Here is an 8,514-nt window from a genome sequence, read left to right on the forward strand (position 1 = left end):
AGACTTTTCCAACATTATGTAGTTAAAAAGAAAGAGAGTGTACCATATTTTCTTAATCCATTTTTCAATTGAGGGGTATCTAGGTTGTTTCCAGGTTCTGTCTATTATGAATAATGCTGCTATGAACATAGTTGAGCATGTGTTCCTAAGTAAATAAGGTATGATTGAGGATTTCTTGGGTATATGCCAAAGAGTGGTGTAGCTGTGGTACATATACACTATGGAGTACTACTCAGCAGAGGAAAAGAAAGACATCATAAAACTTTCAGGCAAATTGATGGAACTAGAAAATATCATCCTGAGTGAGGTAACCCAGACTCAGAAGAACACATATGGTATGTACACACTCATAAGTGGATACTAGATGTAAAGCAAAGGATAACCATACAACAACCCACAACTCCAGAAAAGCTAGCTGACAAGGAAGACCCAAAGAGGGATGCATGAATTGCTCTGGGGTGGGGAAATACATGAGATCTTCATCAATAACCAAGATAAGGGGTGGGTAATGGAGGGTAGGTGATAGAGGATGAGAACATGAGGGAATGGGATGGTCGAGCTGGGACAGTGATGGAATAGGGAAGCAATGAAAGAGATACAATGATAGAGGGAGATTTCAAGGGGATAGAAAGAAACCTGGTGCTAGAGATTTGCCAGAAATCTCCAAGGATGACCCTAGCTTAGACTACTAGAAATAGCGGAGGGGTGCTTAAATTTGCAGTGGGTAGCCATTGCAGCTTGGATCTGGAAGTTCCAACTCCCATTGAGACTCTGGCAACTGTCACGCCTATGAGGCAGGGCCAGGGGAGGCACCTGGAGATCCAAGATCTGGATGGGCGATCACTCTCTCTGTTCCGGGACCCTAGACGGTGGAGGTTGATTGAGCAGAGCTCCAGAGGACACCACTGGACTTCTATACACCTTCCCCAGGCCCCACAACCTACCTTTCCCTTTTTGCAAGTTAACCACTAAATAATTCTTCCTTTTAACTACGTGGAGTGGCCATAATAATTTCACCAATAGAACTGAACTGGCTCACCTCAGTCATCAGATCGGTGAATACCCTAATGCCATCACAGAAATTTTCTCCAGTGACTCATGGGAAGCAGAAGCAGAGATCCACAGCCAAACACCAGGCTGAGTTCCAGGAGTCCAGGCAAAGAGAGAGAAGAGAGATTCTATGAGCAATACATCAGGATCATGATGGGCAAACCTGCAAAGACAAACAAACCAAACCAGTGGGAACTCATGGAATTTGGCTCAATTGCAGTGCAGCCTGCATGAGCCTGGACTAGGCCCTCTGCATGTTGTGACAACTGTGTAGCTTGATCTTCTTGTAGGGTCCCCTGGCAGTAGGATCAGAATCCATCCTTGGTTCATGAGCAGGCCTTTTGGAGCACACTACCTATGATGGGACACGTTATGCAGCTTTGAGGCTGGGGGAAGGGCTTGGACTTGTCTTTACTGGATGTTCCACCCCATGGGAGGCATGTCTTTTTCTTGGGTGGGGTGGAGGTTGGGATGGAGTGGCTGGGAGGTGGCAGGAAGAGGGAAGAGGGGATCTTTGGTGTGTAAAATGAATGAAAAAAAAATCTTAATCCTGAGTGAGGTAACCAAGACTCAGAAAGACAAACATGGTATGTACTCACTCATAGGAGGATACTAGATGTGGAACAAGGATGACTGGACTGCTACTCACACCACCAGGGAGGCTACCTGGAAAACCGGACCCCAAGAAGGACACAGGGATAGCCCAATCATGGAGAAATGGCTGAGATCTACATGAACAGCCTGGACATGAGTGGGGGTAATGAAGGGTGAGGGTGAAGGTACAGAGAGCTTGGGGGAGCAGAAGATCCCAGCTGCATCAAGAACAGAGAGGGAGAACCAGGAATAGGAGACCATGGTAAATGAAGACCATATGAGAATAGGAAGAAACAAAGTGCTAGAGAGGTCCAGAGAAATCCACAAAGATACCCCCACAATAGACTGCTGACAATGTTTGAGAGACAGCCTGAACTGACCTACTCTGGTGATGGGATGGCCAAACACCCTAATTGTCATGCTAGAAACCCCATCCAATGACTGAGGGATCTGTATGCTGAGATCCATGGCTAGGCCCTGGGTGGAGCTCTGGGAGTCCAATTTGCGAGAAAGAGGAGAGTTTATATGAGCAAGAATTGTTGAGTCCAAGGTTGAATAAAGCACAGGGATAAATTGTCAAACGAATGGAAACACATGAACTATGAACCAATGGCTGAGGGGCCCCCAACTCGATCAGGCCCTCTGAATGGGTGAGACAGTTGATTGGCTTGATCTGTTTGGGAGGCATCCAGGCAGTGGTACTGTCCATTGCATGAGTTGGCTGTTTGAAACCTGGGGCTTATGCAGGGTCACTTGGCTTGGCTGGGAGAAGGGGACTGGCCCTGCCTGGACTGAGTCTACCAAGTTGATCTCAGTCCTTGGGGGAGGCTTTGCTCTGGAGGAAATGGGAATTGGGGGGTATAATGGGGGGAAGGGAAGGGGGGCTTGAGGGGGAGAACAAGGGAGTCCATGGCTGATATGTAGAACTGAGTTGTATTGTAAAAACAACAACAACAAAAAACTAAAAAGCGAATGTAGTATTTCAAATAGTACTGTTACTGATGGTTTCAAACTCATAATGAAACTCATCTTTTAATTTCCCCAAAGGACTAATTGGGAACTGTTTAAGTATGGGAGAAAATAATCTGTTGATTATTTTGGTGAATCACATCCTTACTCATAATGTTGGAATTTTCATTTTCTGGACAGAGATTATAGTCAAAACAGCAGACAGCCTTTCCCTCCTGAAGAAATTTTCTGTGTTGAGGCTTGCAGGGTCTACTGCCCATGGAGCATGGACACTGAGGAAAATCAGATATATTTTAGACATAGGAAGTTTAATGTAAGTTGCAAATGCTGTAGTGATTCACAACATGGGACCAGTCAAAATCCTACTATTAAATATATGTAGCATATTATAAATTAAAACTTCACGGTTTGTAAGCTAAATATTATGAATTTATTATGATTTATATATTGACACATGTACTAATGGAGAGAGAGAGAGGAGGTGTAGTGAGAGAGCAAGGGAAAGAGGGAGACAGAGAGAGAGAGAAATATAGAAGAGTGTAAGTGAGTCAAAAAATGAGTAATTGTCAAAATGTCAAAACCTTTTATCCCAATGATGAAGCATGCTATTTTACAGTATTTGTGCTACATGTAAATTATTTGAGTTAAGACCAAATAACCTGACTAAAATCGGTGGCCCACTCTATCATTTCATCAGATATATAGAATTGATCATTTGGAAAATGTCCAGGAAGTTTTCCTATTATCACTTTGAGTTGAAAGTGTTTAAAATCTGTGACATAGAAAACGTTATACTCTGTTACATGATTTGGCTTCTGGTTCATTTTCAGCAGGATTGGCAAATTGTATATTCTTCAGAAAAGGTAACATCTAAAACACATTTGTCATTTTAAGGTTGACTATTCCTACACAATAGGACAGAAAAATATAAAGTATATAATGCCTATAATTTTCATTAGCCTGGCCTAAAATGTAACTTTATTAGACTCAGTCAGTAGTAAATAAAAGAAATTATATACAGACATAATGTTTCAGTACACTTTAAAATTTTATCACTGGAGTTGATACTCTAAACACACACACACACCTGAATTATATGCTTATAGAGTAGAAACACATGCTGTATTTCTTCCTGAAAACATTATTATTTAATTGTTACCTAGGGAATTGGATTCATTAATAGTTCAAAAAGTGGCAGTATTACTAGTATTATATGGAATCTATTTATTACAATGATGAGCAACTTTTTGATCATCAGTTAACCTGTCTGTTGTTGATCATGGGACTTTGATATCACCCACTATTATTGTATTGCTGTCAATTTGTCATTATTAGTTCCGTAGTGTTTCTTTTATAAAATTGAATGCTCTTATATTTGGTCCTTGTATGTTTATTGTGGTATTATCCTGTTGTTAGTCTTTTCCTATACATGTATTAAGAGTCTCTACTTATTTGTCTGATTAGCCTTGGATTGAAGTGAATTATATTTGTTTTTTTGGTTTCATTTTCCTGAAATACATCTTTTTCCTCCTTTTACCCTGTGGTGATACATGTCACTGGCTGTTAGGTGATTGTCTTATAGCCTGTGAAAAGATGCATTCTCTTATCTAATCTAGTCTGTTAATCTCTCTGTCTTTATTGCTGTTTTGACATCTTTTTTTATAAAGCTAATTGAAAATATTTTTAAATTCTTGTCATTTTGTTGTTGTTTTTATCTATTAGACATCTATTGATTAATGTTCTATAATTGATCATTTTTTCGCTATGTCTTATTGGGCATATTTACCTTTCAATTTATATCTACATTTGCATTTCATTATTTTCTGTAGATCTTCTTAAGTTGTCATATAAACTTAAATTTGCTTTTGTTTGGGAAAATTATCCATTTTTCTTCCATTATGACTTATGACTAATAGTTTTGTTTGCTGTAGAGCACAGGGCTGGGATTTGCTGCCTTTCAATAATTTTTGCATCAATCCAATGACTTTTGCTTTTTGTGGTCCTCATTGAATGATATATTTGATATGATTCTGATTTTGTTTATAAATCAATCTTTCTTCTATTTTCAATATCCTTTGTTGGCTGTGTATGTTTACTGTTTTGAATACTATATGGCATAGGAAGTTTATTTTTAAGACCTATTTATATGGTGTTCTTCATGCCTCTAGGATTTGATGGACACGTTTTTTATTTAAATTAGGAAATATTTCTTTTACAACATTGTTGAAAATATTCTCTATACCTTTGAACTAGGTCTCCTTTCTTTCTATATTCATTATTCATATATCTGAAATATTTATGTTGAATCTGTGTTCCAGCATTTTTCTTTGTTTAAGTAAGGCTCATATAGTTCATCCTGGTTAGAGAAATGTGTGGGGACTATGGAAGGGCTCTTGGATATGTAAATAAAATGGCTTGAAGAGAAACATGAGGATTAAAGAGAATCAATCATGTTAGCACGTCCTACCCAAGCTTTGTAATGATCTTTGATCTTTGAGGAAATAACTGACACAAATTGACGAAACCTTTCCATGCTGTATTAGACCATACTTAAGTTCACTGTTAGTATCTTCTTAATTGTGAACATCTGGAATAACCTGACACTTAAATGGATAACAACAGGCTTTCAGAGTATCTCACCAAGGTTGTCTTTATAAACACACTCTGTGTTTCAGAATATTTCTCTGTACTATATATCCTCTGGATAGTGATTTATTATTTAGGTGATAAATTCGAAGCAATAAGTGCTTTGTAGATATGGAAACTGTTGGTGAAACATCCTGTTACAATGATGCTTTGAACTATTTTGCAACCTTTCCTGGGTTGGGGTAATAAAAATAAAACAAAACAAAACAAATGCCAAAGATATGCCACATGGTTGTAAAAGGACACCACAAGAGGTCATAATGTTATTAAATGAAAACTGAATGGTAGTAATGGGTGTGTCCCTATGTGTTTTAGTCTAGCAAAGACCCTGAGGCCCACAAAGTATAAAAGTCATTTTTTATGTTCTTGAGTTTATGCCAGGACTGGATGGTATTATCTATGGCTAAAGACACTGAATATACATACTTTGACTGTAGGACACTGAGGAATTAGGCTGGGGCTAAAATGGAAACTATCACCATGTTAGCAGCCTTATGGGATGTCAGCGGGGCAATGTGAAGCAGAGAATTGTCAAAAACATTCCTGTTTGTCTATGGACCCTGCAAGCTACACCGACGACATTCCAGGAAAAATATGATTTCATGGGCATAGTTGCTCAATTAACAGGGGGAAAGAAAAACAGTATTCCAATTAGATTTAATGCCAACTAGACAAGAGAGAGGTCAAGCCTGGTAATGTATGTCAGAACAAAAGTCTGTGGTTGAAGAAACAATTTTTATAGTTGTATTTGATAGACATTATGGACCTGTCAAATTACCTTCTGAACAGGTGTGCTTTTCCCATAGATCACTGTTATTGTCAGCCTCAACTCATAACTATAGGAGAATCTCCAGAGAATAATCCCCTGTTATTGGGACATGGTAGGCTATGAATTATTTGTGGACATCTGTAGTCACTGATGCTAAAGCTCATGGATCACGGCAGAAGAGAGTACAGAAAGAGTGAAAGAGACATAGCAGGGAGTGGAGTGCTGTGTAACAGGTTCATCTGCAATTAAAATTTCCACCACACTCGGAGCTCCTAATAGGGAAGATAAACAACTCAAAATGGCTTCAGACAATCCTTGATACTTACAAGAATTACTGGATCCCTCCCTGCCACTGTGAGCAATGAAAGATGAGAGTCTTTCTCAGATAAAATTAAGCCAAGCTACAATCTCTTAGAGGATCAAAGCCACAAGGAAGACTCTGAGAACAGACCAGATCCATGTCACAGAACAAAACTCAGGCCATGTAAAAGTTTTTGAGATTTCAATTCCCACTTAAAGTCTTATCATTATACATTCTATATGGAGTGATCCCAGAGAGACACACCAGTATTTCTTATAACTTCTAATATAGACATACAATGTCCAACATGTTACCTCAAAGTGTTATTTTCAAGAGGATGTCACCAGATCTGGAATTTGCCTAGGATGTATTTCTGTCACAATGTCCTTTAAAGATACCAATGACTTTCTTGAAAGTGCCAATAACCTTAAAATAATGAACTAAGGAATGATTAGTAACCATTTTCTAAATTATTGGCTATTAGGCTCTATGCACATGGACCACTTTATGACCAAGTCATTTCTTGTCCATGAAAATGTCACAAAATCTTACAGAACAATCCAGATCTATAGGGTTATAAAGGATATGTGGTCCCAGTCTATTCTGTAGTTTTAAGAACTCCAGTTTTTTCCTGGGGCTTATGCGGGGATGCTGGGCTCAGTCTGGGAAGAGGGGACTGGACCTGCCTGGACTGAGTCTACCAGGTCGATCTCAGTCCTCTCGCGAGGCTTTGCCCTGGAGGAGGTGGGCATGGAGGTTGGGCTGGGGGGAAGGGGAGGGGCAGGAGGGGAGAGAACAAGGGAATCCATGGCTGATATGTAGATCTTAATGGTATAGTAAAATAAAATAAAAGGAAAAAGAAAGAACTCCAGGTTTTTAAACATGATAAAAACACCACCAATTTTCTAGTTGTAATCAGCATTCCTTTGCTTTTCTCTATGTCTATTTCCAGGTTCTGTAAACATTCAAGTAGTAGAAACTATTTAGTTCACTTACTAGATCATGTAGGCCCTAGGACATCTGAGGTTAGGAATTCCTACAAAGCCTAAGAATATTTTAGGGCACAGGTTAATTTCAGTCCCATGGAGCCTTAAGTTTATTACTGGGAACAGTCAGCTTCAGTTAATAGATGTACAATGAAGAGTCTCATAGAGTAAATTTTTAAATTTATTTCTTTTTGATATTGTCATTAATCAATGAAATAGAACCATATCTACTCCTTGGTTCTCCATACAACATTCCACTCATTGAAAGACCCCCTTTTCCCATATTTTTGGCTGTTGATTTTCATAACACAGTAAGCTCAATTAGTGATGGTAACATGTGCATGACTTTATGGCCATTTATTAGAATTGTAACAGAAAATACAGCCTCAAAAGAACATTTCCTCCCATATGCACTATCAACTGCCTATAGCTCATCAATATGTAGTGGTAGGTTACTAAAGAAGATCTGTTTCTTTGCCAGTATATTTACTTGTTTGTTCTTGTGGAGATTTTGTCAGGTAACCAGAAGTACAATAGAAACATCTTGCTATAAAGATGACATTTCCAGAACTCCTTACCTGTTGGCTCTTTAATCATTCTGCCACCTATTCCAAGATGGTCCCTAAGCCATGATGATGAGAAGATTCGTTAGATGTCCTATTTAGGTCAGAGCACTTAGTCTGTATTTCTCAGGACTTAAAACTATTACACATTTCTTCCTTTACTTCTTTCTATTACATAAATAAGCTTTTATGGGTAAGCATAAGAGCAGATTATATCTCTAATATAAACATCAATATTTGAAAAGGCATTTGATACTGTGACAATTTAGCAAACTAAAAATAGAGTGTTAAACTATGGGCCCTTTTCCATTCCCAGCTATGAGATATTCAACAGCCTTACAAGTTAAGACATGAAATATCTTCCTATTGTTTAAGCTTCAAATTAAATCAGAAAACACTTAGCCTCATATAAATCCTGGCATCATTATTTGTATTATCCCATGGTTTGGTCTATACCCTTACATAGAACAAAATTTAATTATTTTTTATAGTTTCTTTACAATCCTAGATCAAAATGAAGGGTTTCATAATTAAATCCTGTTTGTATATACACTCTACATACCCATATGTTTTGGAATGTAAAAATAACACATCATTTTTCGTTGAAAATTGCAGTCAACTGAAATAAGGTAAAAT

Source organism: Peromyscus maniculatus, chromosome 1, assembly GCF_049852395.1.
Source record: "Peromyscus maniculatus bairdii isolate BWxNUB_F1_BW_parent chromosome 1, HU_Pman_BW_mat_3.1, whole genome shotgun sequence".
NCBI classification, from domain to species: domain Eukaryota; kingdom Metazoa; phylum Chordata; class Mammalia; order Rodentia; family Cricetidae; genus Peromyscus; species Peromyscus maniculatus.